This window comes from Bicyclus anynana, chromosome 18 (genome assembly GCF_947172395.1).
Source record: "Bicyclus anynana chromosome 18, ilBicAnyn1.1, whole genome shotgun sequence".
Lineage (NCBI taxonomy): Eukaryota > Metazoa > Arthropoda > Insecta > Lepidoptera > Nymphalidae > Bicyclus > Bicyclus anynana.
The window spans coordinates 4,296,090-4,309,558 of NC_069100.1; the positions used below are offsets into that span (position 1 = coordinate 4,296,090).

Genomic DNA, 13,469 nt, shown 5'->3' on the forward strand with positions numbered 1-13,469 from the left:
AAGAAATAGACAAATGTCAACCACTAGTCGCGGAACCGGAAATATTATATCTCATTCGTTGCGTTGGGACGAAAGAAAACTGGAACTACTCCGCCGCCATTGGTTGATATTTTGTCTATTTCTTATCACGAGATATACAGTTGGTCTTATGCTATTGAAACCAATATTCATTTATATTGGTTTCAATAGGCTAGATTACAGCCATACTCAAAGAGTGTTCCGTGAAGCCCCTTTAGGGGTTCCGCGAGAGTTTAGAAAAAAAAATTATCAAAACACGTCTCTCAGGTCGAACGTTTTTACGCGTCGAAATTTAGTAACTTACTAAGTATGTAATAAGTAGTACCTAACTGTTACATTGTACCTATAGTATTAATTAATAAAAAATACATTTATAAAAACAATTGTTTTATTGTAGGGTTCCGTCAAGTATTTCATCTTCCAAAGGGTTCCGTCACCAAAAAAGTTTCGAGAACCGCTGGTCTAGAACCTTAATCGTTTAAGTATAAAACGTAATTAGTCTGGCTATCATAAGCTTTTAGTCCATTATAAAGCTCATTATAAGACTACACGTATGTAAAATTGCAATAAAACCACGCGCAATAAATAGGAACAAAAAACAACTCACCATAAAAGGCGTTATGAATAAATCAACAAGAATCACAATCATTTATCAATATTACGTTTTTCGTTTCACACAAAAAAGGATCCAACCCTGCAAACAGGCACGTGTTGCCGCGCGCAGACTACACCACGGCGCGGTCTATTCGACCCCCCGAGCGTTACTGAGTTAAACTGCATTTTCAGACTATTGTGGGTATTTTTAACTCACCCCTTGCGCGCTGTCTGAGTCATCTACATCCGATGCTTAATGGCTGGCTATTTTTACTGTACTGCCCTTATATGTCTGGTTGAACATGCGAGATTTTTTTTTATATAAGTAGGTAAATAAGACTATTTAGTTTAGCACTCTTTTCTTATGTACATCTAATCTATACTTATAATAAATCTGTAGAGAAAATAATTCTGTACATGAAATATATTTCCAAAATAACTATTAGGGGGTGATAAGTGATCGATACTGATGCCAAACATGCAATCAGTAAATTTTTTGTCTGTCTGTATGTTCGTTATAGAAACAAAGACTACTCGACGGATTTTAACGAATCTTAGTACACTTATTCTTCATACTCCTGGGCAGGTTGTAGTATACTTTCCATCACGCTACGACCAATAGGAGCAGAGCAGTGAAGGGAAATGTTGGGAAAACGGAAGAAGTTACTCCATTTTTACAGCCTTACTACTATGAAAGGGCTGGTTTAAAGAGGTCTAAGGGCGGAAGAAATTTCGGACTTGACACACGCAGAGAATTGAGAAAATTCTCTGGTATGCAGGTTTCCTCACAATGTTTTCCTTCACCGTTTGAGACACGTGATATTTAATTTCTTAAAATGCACACAATTGAAAAGTTGGAGGTACATGCCCGTACCGGATTCGAACTGACACCCTCCGGAATCGAAGGCAGAGGTCATATGCACTGGGCTATCACGGCTTGGCTTTTTATAGTAAGATACGGTTCATCAAGTCAAGTGATCAAAAAGCAGCAGAGCCTTTTGTGGCTGAACTCGTCTAGGGATGTACTACCGCTGTGATTACTTCTGCTGTCAAGTAGCATTAAACATGAGATTTAGGTTGTAACCAGCACTTTGTAGAACCTGCCCTTTGAAGGGTTGCTCTGTTTATAGTCGATGATTTTCCATTTACCATCAGGTGAGCCATCTGATTACTCCATCAAGTATTAACTATAAGTGATTAAATGATTAGTGGGCAAAAAAACCAAGTTGATTGTTTTTCTAAGAACCAATAAAACCTTAATTATCACATCCTCGTAACAAATATTAATATTATGCGTCATGCATATCGCTTTGGTTTAATCTATAATTATGATTCGGTTATATGCTCCAATCTCAGAAACTACCTACTTGAATAATGTTTGATAACTTTAAGGAGGCTATAGTGAAGAAGGCTATTTACGCGATATACATGCAAGTAAAACCGCGGGTTTCAAGTAATGTATAAAATAACTAATAAAGGACTCTTGATAAACAAATAACTTTTATGTTTCAACCTCCATTTATTAAGCTACACATTTATAATGTCTGTCTGTGTGTAGTCTAAGTAAATTTATTTATATTCTATAGAAATCTTTTATTGGATATCCGCCGGTTTTACAACTAGTTTTTGATCTAATACTACATTCCTAACATAAAAGGCTTTAAAACTTGATCCTGGCTATCGGTTGAAGACATTAGCGTCAATAAAACATGTAGAATGCACACTGCTTCCGGGCGTCGAATGGGATGTCGGTATTTAAATATAGAAGGATGCGGCCATTTTGAATGCGGCGAGCCGTTTAACGTCCGTGCTCATGACATTTATTATAAAGCGATATAGGGTTTCAAATTGAATCAATGCCTGCAAATTGGAATAATGGTTTTCGTTTTTGTGAGAATGTTGCCGATTTCGGAATCGGGTAAAATAGCGGTGACGTATTAATTGGGACGCTTGCGGTCTTTGGAAATGGACGAAAACTTGTGCTGATAAAATACTGCATAATATTTATGGATTTTGTGGAAGATTGATTTTTTATTTCTTTAGCAAACTGATAAACACAAATACAAATCTTTATTGTGTAAACATACAAGTTTTTCTAAAAAGCGTTGAGACCTTCTTTTGGGCATGAAGGTGCCTGTGACAGAAGACTCTTCCATAGCCAACATAACATAACACGTGGTAGGTAACAAGGGTATAAAATGTAGTTTCTGTTACTAGTTGATAGTGTAACTTTCCATAAGTGGAAAAACTTTTAAAATCGGTCCAATAATTTAGGAGTATTTTCGTAACAAATAAACGAAAAAATCAAATTTTGTCTTTCTAATATTAGCTTAGAAATTTAGATTATACTCGAAGGCGAGTGTTGCGTGTTTGTGCCAGTCTCGGTAGTTATTGACTTCGTTATCAAGTTATCACCAACCTAATTACTTTGTTGAGATGCCATAAGGCATTGTCACTCTGACTTATTGAGGAAATGGATAATAGACCGGAAATTGGTCATGATACTCTTAATTATTGGAGGCGTCAATATTAGTTTGTTGTGATTCTATCTCTGTCATTTGACTTAAATGGCAGGTTTTAGGAGAATGACTCGAAAAGGAATATCCGAAAAGCTAGGTACTGTTAAGTCGAATTTTACTAACCACAAACTATATTTATTGTAGTTTATTTATAAGTTCACATAGCCCTAATTTTATTTTTACGGCCAGCTACACAACCAGCAGGCTAATTCACTATTTTTGACGTATTTAACATAAACGAAATTGAGATTCCGTGAAACAAATGTGATCCGGTCCTTACCGTATATCATTCAGTAGATAGATCACATTGCTCAATTGAGTTGACATTTACTTTATTTGGTTGATAATAAAGACAAATATAGTGAATAGACCAGCAGCTCTCGGCTTATAGTATTACTAACTTGCTATATATTGCCTATATATGCCGCTCACATTGATATATTAGAAAGCATTCAACGTAAATTTTTAAAATGTTTAAACAGAAGATTTCAAACTTATCTAAATATACATAAAGTAAGTTCTTTAAAAGACAGGAGAGAACACAAAGATCAAATCTTCTTATACAAATTGATAAATGGCATAACTGATTCTCCATACCTTACTTGTAACATTCAATGGTGTGTTCCTAAACTTGACAGGCGGAAAAGCCGTAAATTTAAAGTATTCCGTCTGCCTTCTTCTAGAACCAATTACGGTAAAAACCGATTTTTATATAGGGCTTGTGAAAATTATAATTTAAAATATGATTCAATTGACCATTTATTTCTCAAGTGTGATAATTTTGCGTCTGCACTAAGAAAATGTACGTAGGTATTATTTAAATTTTTGTACAGTGGTACTTTGTGGATGGTGGCCGGTATAGAACTACTATTTTGGCTTCTATCTATAAATTGCCACCGTTTTACTTTATTTTTTGTTCTATTATGTTATTTGTTTTCTACTCTTCTTTACTATTAATACGTCTTGTTGCCAACTCCCTAATTGTGTATGTACGATCTTTCCATGGAAACTTAATTGGCTTAAGTGTTTCTAAAATGTGTAAATTATTGTTTTTATGTTAATGCTGTTTGTTTCCTAAATAAATGAAAAAAAAAAAAAAAAAAAAAAAATATATAAATGTTAGTAGTTATAATTATTTGTTTTGATTCGTTATCAAAATACAAACATACATATAATGGTGCCACTAATTACCCGGTGCAACAACATTGGTTAGAAATCAGCTTGTCATCAAATCTTGTTAATTATAATTAACCAGCATCCAATTAATTAGTCGGCAAGCGATTATGTGCTTGGGAGACTGATCTAGGGTTAGGGTGACCATCTTGTTATTATGTTACAAGGGTAATTGGCGTTAGGAAAGTCACACAATCATGTATAATTAATAATATTTTCAATATATTACATACAAAGTAGGTTAAAGTTTAATAAGACGTATTCATTTTTGTAATGTCTTATTGCAAACAACAATACACCCCCTAAGAAAATAATAAGCTATCTAAATATATAAATGTGAAAGGTCATTCATTCATAATGAAATAATGAAATCGCTTGACGTACAAAGATGAAATTTGGCAGGAAGGTAGTTTATAATTAGTAAACCAGTAAGAGGCGTGATAGCCCAGTGGATATGACCTCTGCCTTCGATTCCGGAGGGTGTGGGTTCGAATCCAGTCCGGGGCATGCACCTCCAACTTTTCAGTTGAGTGCATTTTAAGAAATTAAATATCACGTGTCTCAAACGGTGAAGGAAAACATCGTGAGGAAACCTGCATACCAGAGAATTTTCTTAATTCTCGGCGTGTTTCGAATCTGCCAATCCACATTGGGCCAGCGTGGTGGACTATTGGCCTCATCCCTCTCGTTATGAGAGGAGACTCGAGCTCAGCAGTGAACCGAATATGGGTTGATAATGATGAAAGGCGGATGAAGTCTCGGGCGTCCGCCTACTATAAGAATAATGGTCATGATAAACTAAAGCTAGACTCTTAGCAGCACCTCATTACGCTAAAAAGAATCCAACATGAACTTATATTTTCATTGTCAAAATTTCTTTATTCAAATGAAACTTATGCTCATTTTTAATCATTGTCATTGTTTGTTATATACAAATAAAACTACAGATAACATTTACACAGACTCTACAATAAAAATATTATGCAACAGATTTATCAATAACCATTAACATACGTGTCCCAGATATTACATATTCATGGGGGCCCTACTCAAAAGCTGCCTATAATAGTGATTTTAACTTGATAAATGTGCTCACACAAGTGTTCTAAGCTCTTGGTGAGCATATAATGCGGTGTGAGCAGAGGATTGTTTATATTTGCATATTATTATGTACTCGTTGTGGCGTGTAATAGGACACGTCTACATCATTATCAGCTAATTTTAACTCCACTCCCTCTTTTGAGGAGATAGAATATGGTGCTAAGCCCATCACACTTTTTGACGGCCTCCGTGGCGCAGTGCCATGCCCGGTGTATTTACAAGACGGAGGTCCTGGGTTCCAGGTCTGGAAGACTTCGGCCGTGGCTAGTTACCACCCTACCGACAAAGACGTACCGCCAAGCGATTTAGTTCCGGTACGGTGTCATAAGAAACCGAAAAGGAGTATGGATTTCATCCTACTCCTAACAAGTTAGCCCGCTTCCATCTTAAATTGCATCATCACTTACTATCAGGTAAGATTGTAGTCAATGGCTAACTTGTAAAAGAATAAAAAAAAAAATTACGAGCCGTCATTAACATGTGATTATTATTAACATTTGAGTGGCCGTTAATTGAACATCACCCTAAAGTGTTTTTCAGATAGCATGGTGCGAGTGACAGTCGTTTCTCTCTTGAAAATTGGCCGCGTTTCGCGATTAGTGTACGTTTTATGGACGTCATAAGGCAACTGTCACCGTACCGTATCTAAAAAACACCTAAATCCCGCCAACTTGCATTGGATAACCGTGGTGGGTCGAAGACCCATATACCCTCATCATATTATGAGGTAGATAAAAGGCTGATAGTGATGACACTCCTTAAGTTTGAAACACCAAAGCTAAGTCTTCTGAGAGTAAAAAGTTAATACTTGGCAACAAAAATAATAAGCAAGGCAATATCACGCATAGACAAAGAGCGTTATTGAAATCTAATGATAGGAAAATAATTGATCAAATAAATTCCTTGTAAGTATCTGTTATTCTTTGATAAAGATTTAATAAATCTACAGGCTGGACCTTACTTTGGTATTTCTATGAAATATTTTTATTAAAACATATTAAGTAATAAGAAAAAGATATTTGATGTGACCTTTACTGATTTGTAACATGTTTGCTAAATTGCTTTATATTTTGGGATAGCCTAAAATATTACTTTGTTATATTTTATTTAATACTAGCTGACGCCACGCGATATTACTCGCGTGGTTCCCGTTCTCGTAGGAACGGAGATAATACATAGCCTATAGCCTTCCTTGATACATGGGCTATCTAACACTGAACGAATTTTTCAAATCGGACCAGTAATTCCTGAGATTAGCGCGTTTAATCAAAAAAACAAAAAAAACTCTTCAGCTTTATTTATTAGTATAGATTAGCGGATGCCTGCCACTTCGTCCGCGTGTAATTCAGGTTTTCACAAATCCCGCGGGAACCAAGGATTTTTGCGAGATGAAAAGGGTTAATCCTGTGTAAAACTATTTTCATAGCAAACAGCCAAATTGCTTCAGTAGCCGCAGCGTAAAGGAGGAACAAACATACTTACACACACACACACACAGAAACATTCGACTTAATAATATTAGTGTGATACAATGCAAGCTTTCAGGTTGTAATTTTTTTTTAAATAATAAATTTACGTCCTAAGTGCCGATAATAATCTGTTTTTAAACAATTTATTAAATTTAAGGGCCGCGATAACTCAGTGGATACAACCTCTGCCTTCGATTCGGAGTTCGGTTTAAATCCGGTCTGAAGCATGCACCTCCAACTTTACAGTTAGATATATGCATTTAAAGAAATTAAATATGTCTCAAATAGTAAAGGAAAAATATCGTGAGGAAAACAATATACCTGAGAATTTTCTTAATTCTCTACTTAAACGAAGTATGTCAATCCGCATTGGGCCAGTGTGGTGGACTGTTAGTCTAACCCCTCTCATTTAGGAGACTTGTACTCAACAGTGAGTTGAGTATGGAATGATTGTGATGATGATAACTTGAATATAGCAAAACGCTGTTATTTTTCCATTACAAAAAACACTTCAGTTACATTTATTATCTATACTAATATTATAAAGCTGAAGAGTTTGTTTGTTTGATTGAACGCGCTAATCTCAGGAACTACTGGTCCGATCTGAAAAATTATTTCTGTGTTAGGTAGCCCATTTATCGAGAAAGGCTATAGGCTATACATTATCCCTGTACTCTTACGGGAACGGGAACTACGCGGGTAAAACCGCGCGGCGTCAGCTAGTTATAAATATATCACGAGAAAATATGAGTCCAAACTCGAAGCTTATCCCCAAAACAGTCGCTATTCAGAATTCTTTATCATTCTCGTAAACCGTATCTGAAATGTAAATCTTTATTTGAATAGTAACTAGAGTTTATGACCTTTGAGATACATGAAACGGCGTTGTAAAGACAATCGGGATATCTGAGAGAATGGCGGGAAACTGAGGATACTTACAGAGGGTTTCGTCTGTGGTTGTATTGGATTTGTACTAAGCCAATATTTTGATGTATGATTTGTTATACTTTTTGTGGTGGCGCGTACCTGATAAACGGTGAGTGTGGTTTGTTACTGGTAATGCAGAAGAACTTGTAAAATTTTGTTTTTGTTTTTGATAAGAGTTTTATATAAAATCTGGGCATTCTGACTCCACACAGTCTTGTCTACAAGTAAAGTGTTTTTTTTTAAATGCCAGGAGATCCCAAAGAAAGCCTTAATGAAGAATTCTACGAGACCAATTGAAGCAAAGGGGTGCTTGCGAGGGAAGCGAGCCCTATATAGCATATCGAAGGTCTAATAGTTGACATCCAATGGTAAAATTATAACTATTTAACCAGATAAGATTAGTAAGATAAACATATTATCACTATATACTTAGGCCATATTATAAATTATACGAACTAGTCAAGCTTCGTTTTGACTTGTTCAACTTGACAACTTGGCTCGTGCAGTTAGCCCCCATTCGCACGAGTGCTTTTTTAACAGACGTTAAAAAGCGTTCAAGTACAACAAATGGACAAACGTTTTAAAAACGCGACGCATTTTCTCGAGCTGTGTTGCATTTTAAATTTTGGGCGTGACCTTCATTTAACTTCATACTATATTTGAACGCTATTTTTAACGGTCGTTAAAAAACGCTCGTGCATATGAGTACGACAAACTTAAACTTTAGCCGCTTGTATTATAAGAAGACCCTTAGAAAGATAGTAACGTATAAATTTAAATTATCTTACTACGACATTGATGTTCCCGCAGTATCTATGATTTTGTACGTTTATTAGTATATTTTCATGTCTTTTTACTCAACTGCAAGAAGGGTTATGTTTTTCGCGCGTATCTTGTATGTCTGTGTGTATGTATGTAATATTCTTTATTACCTCATAACTTCCAAACCGCTGAACGCATTTACGTAATTAAGATAACGTTAGATTTGTCTTAATAAGCCAAGTGTTTTTAGATAGGCAAAATAAAGAAAAAACGCGACGACTGTGAGACGCTATAGACTCGAGGTAAAGTTTTTTTTTTTCGAATATTGCGATATGGGTATCAAATTTAAGGGCTCATCAGGAGGATTTAAAAATGGTATATTTATCATGGCCATATTAAAAAAAACGTACAATTAGAAAAACTTTTATTTGTCAATCGCTTTAAGTACAAAATACGCGAGGCGGATGACTGTGCGAGTAGGTTAGGCAGTCAGGTTTTTAATTATTTTGTTAAAAAGATTTTATTTTATACAAGCGAACGCCCGCGACTTCGTCCGCGTGGAATTTAGTTTTTCACAAATCCCTCGGAAACCATTGATTTTTTCGGGATAAAAAGTAGCCTATGCGTTAATCCAGAGTAAAATCTATTTCCATTCCAAATTTCATCTAAATCACTTCAGTAGTTCCAAAAATCCAAAAATCCATACAAACTTTCACGTTTATAATATTAGTAGGATTCAAATCCTATTTCCTTCTTTTCCAAAGTTAGTAAATTGCTCTACAAATGTGCGCTAGGTGAGTCGTCGAAGCGGTTACGTCACGAACGTCCACCAACATCCGTTCCCAGAGCGGCTGTGGGATGAAAAGAAAAAAAAAACATTCTGACCACCGCACCGACAACCTGTTGATTTGCCCGCCGGGTTTTTTTCCTACCGTTTTTTATGAGAAATCGTAGAAACCTGAATTGTAGACAGACCTGCTCTAACTATTCAATTTGTTTGTGTCATTCGCTATTAAACGAGGTCAACCGGATTTGGGTAGTCCGTTGTAACCTCCGTGCCTCGTAGAGCAAGTTGAATTAAGCCACCTTTAATCTAAACACCCTCAAGACATGGGTGATTGCTTTCCTTCAGACATCAAACGTATGCCAAATTCCCAGGCAACACAAACACGAGCTACAGCGTCTTCGCCGGCGAAGACGAGGTCCCCGATATCTGACGTCACCAAAACGTGGGCTTTTTAACTCATGATCTCGGGGGCGTCCGGACTGGTACATTCAGGCCAAAACACCCTTCCTGAACGGCCCTCTAAGCCGAGGTCCCGGTCTCAGAGGAGACGCCCTCAGAGAGTGGTTCCGCCCATCTACTCTGCTTCTGCCTTCGGGCCCCATCAGGCGATGCTTCTGCGCTCGCCCAAACCCCCTGGTGATACCGCTGAGGTCCCATAAGGAGCCTACGGTACTTTACACAATCAGAAAAAAAACGAAAGCCAATATAAAAAATATATATATTAATCAAGTGGTCCTGGTTAATGTTATAAGTATCTGTTAATAAAACGTGACGGTATTGCTTTAGTATTATTTTCAAATTCTCATTCTTCTTTGTAATTAAATAATTAAGTATACCGAACTTAGTACGAACGCGGTAGTAAAAAAAACAGGCAGACATTGTAGATATTAAGAGAAACATAGATAACAAAATAATCAATAGGTAGAAAAATAAAAAACGGAACTGAACTGTATCTAAAAGTAATATAAATTATCAGTTTTTAATTTGAAGCTATTCCAATTGAATCCTTACCCGTGATATAAAATCATTTAACATTTTTTTAAGACGAGCGCATCAAAAGCACGGCAAAAAATCAATCCTATTTTGCCCTAGATACACGAATAACGTAATTGAATAAAAATTTTCAAATTGAATCCCAACAACGAACGTTCGAATTTCTATTTCGAAAGTAAAACGAGCAGGCAAACTTAACAAGAACAAAGTACGAATAAAAAGCAGCACAGAACTTGTCACAGAAAAATCTGTGCAAAGCTTACGGAGTAAATTGTGTTTTTGCTAAGACAATGAGTGTTCCATGCAGTAAGCTGAAAAATTGTTTTGTTACAGTAAGCGCAAATGCATAACAGGTAGGTAAAGTTTTTGTTTGGTTAGATACTTCCGTAGCAGTTAGTTACTACTGTCTTTAAATTCATATATCTATAATCTATATATATATATATATATATATCTATCTATCTATAATAGATTTAACACCAGTTTAACACCAAGCTTTTTTATCAATTATATAATCATTAACACTATAATAAGACTTTCCTAAAAGCTTGCGTTTAATAAAAACTTTTTTTTTGGAGATATATATAACCCGTCCGATCTCCATACAGACGCATTTTCAATTTATCATCATATTTAATGATACTCTACAGGGCCAGGCATTCCTATAAACAGGAGAGGAAAGTTAAATCTTTAGCCACATGCAAACCACAAGACCAGCGAGGTAAATTAATTTGTCGTTGAATAAAAGATATTTGCAATGCAATAAAACGCAGTTGATCATCAAAGTGTTGACTCAACCGATGTTTGCACAGTGCGTACTGTTTCTTCGACAAATACATCCCGTCCAATGTGCATACAGATGATCATCATTATCAGCCTACTACAGAATCAGACCTTCCTTCGTACACAGGAGAGACCAGTAAGATCCCGAGCCACATGCAATCCACTAGACCAGCGAGGTAAATTAATTTGTCGTTGAATAAAAGATATTTGCAATGCAATAAAACGCAGTTGATCATCAAAGTGTTGACTCAACCGATGTTTGCACAGTGCGTACTGTTTCTTCGACAAATATATCCCGTCCAATGTCCATACAGATGATCATCGTTATCAGCCTTCTACAGAATCAGGCCTTCCTTCGTACACAGGAGAGACCAGTAAGATCCCGAGCCACATGCAATCCACTAGACCAGCGAGGTAAATTAATTTGTCGTTGAATAAAAGATATTTGCAATGCAATAAAACGCAGTTGATCATCAAAGTGTTGACTCAACCGATGTTTGCACAGTGCGTACTGTTTCTTCGACAAATACATCCCGTCCAATGTGCATACAGATGATCATCATTATCAGCCTACTACAGAATCAGACCTTCCTTCGTACACAGGAGAGACCAGTAAGATCCCGAGCCACATGCAATCCACTAGACCAGCGAGGTAAATTAATTTGTCGTTGAATAAAAGATATTTGCAATGCAATAAAACGCAGTTGATCATCAAAGTGTTGACTCAACCGATGTTTGCACAGTGCGTACTGTTTCTTCGACAAATATATCCCGTCCAATGTCCATACAGATGATCATCGTTATCAGCCTTCTACAGAATCAGGCCTTCCTTCGTACACAGGAGAGACCAGTAAGATCCCGAGCCACATGCAATCCACTAGACCACCAAGGTAAATTAATTTGTCGTTGAATAAAAGATATTTGCAATGCAATAAAACGCAGTTGATCATCAAAGTGTTGACTCAACCGATGTTTGCACAGTGCGTACTGTTTCTTCGACAAATATATCCCGTCCGATGTCCATACAGACGCTACATTAGCATATTGATTGAAACTGCTCGCCCCCAGCGGTATCAAAACATATCAATCGATTGTGACGCGACCCCAGTATGTCTGCTGTTTGATAATGTAATACATTATCTGTATACAAATATCATCCACTTATCTAAATAAGTATACCAGTTAGATCAATATATCAATATCAGTACTTAGTATTATAAAAGTAGTATTTTCTACACTTCTTTTTTTGAAACGCCTTCCTTTTGAAACAGTTCACTATTTTAAATGTATTTTTGAAAGTATACGTTTATTAAGTATATAGGTATACCTATGACAATCGTGAAGTATTATAATAATTGCAATTTCAGTTTTTTTTAGTTTAATTTGTACATTTGGATCTTGTTTGTGACCGTAAAAATAAGGTTAAATCGTAGTATAAAAATAATATAATTTATGTTGCATAAAGTTGCCAATATTGGTAAACAAATATTGCTCGTTTATCATATTGTTAGGGGCAAGTTGTAATATATTATGGAAATACTAGTTACAGTGTAGAGATTTATTGTTCCTTGTTGCTATATTGTAAGGAAAGTTATTGAATGAAATATTAACCTCATAATAAGTTCAATACTTCAGAGCGTGGACAGAAACCCCAGAGGTAGTAGGTTCAATTACCTACGAGCCTTTTTTTGATTTATTAAAATTTTTGAAAATTATGATTTTGTTCTGCCTCACTACCACAGTGGTTAGGCTATTTCATCATAATCAGCCTATTATAACGGCTCAACAAGGCCAGGCTTCCCTTTTTATAGAAAAGGCGACATGGAACTTAAACCCACCACACCATGCTGCTTCAATGCGGTTTGGTAGGCTTACGGTGACAGTGTATGACTTCGTAGCGATAAACTATCAGAAGATTGTGATAATAACCAAGACTAACGGCTGAACGTGCTTTCAGAGTTTCTAACTTTCGGGCTGAGAATTTGTATTAAAAATTTCTTGGAAGAAAGAAAAGCTCAGTATGTCATACCTTACCCAGGACTCGAACCCAAAACCTGGTGATCCGAAACCACATAGTTAAAAATAATTAATAAAAGGTTACTTAATTAATATTAAAAGCTTTTAAAAACAAGCACTCGAATAAATTCTGTATTATTTATGTATTCTAAATAATTATGGCGTTACAACACCGTGTGTAGTTCAAGACTTTTAACATTTTTACATTACTTAACCATAGAAAAAGATAACATCTGTAAATGCAAAGGTTTTATACTATTAGATATGTGTATACACTCGGTGTAGTTGCTAAGTTCGGATCACTTTTTGCGGTGATTTTATATGCTC

At 36.0% G+C, this 13,469-nt stretch overlaps 1 protein-coding gene across 6 annotated transcripts in view; it reads right to left on the reverse strand.

Moving 5' to 3' along the window:
• The window catches only part of LOC112050676 (irregular chiasm C-roughest protein), a 156,257-nt gene that overhangs the window by 92,279 nt on the left and 50,509 nt on the right, over window positions 1-13,469 (reverse strand). The window contains exon 1 of one of the 6 annotated variants that reach the window (XM_052887156.1): window positions 626-785. The exons of the other annotated variants lie outside the window; for them this stretch is intronic. The gene's annotated coding sequence lies outside the window, so the exon portion shown is untranslated. Of the gene's footprint in view, window positions 1-625; window positions 786-13,469 lie in introns of those variants that run through there. 6 annotated transcript variants of the gene reach the window in all.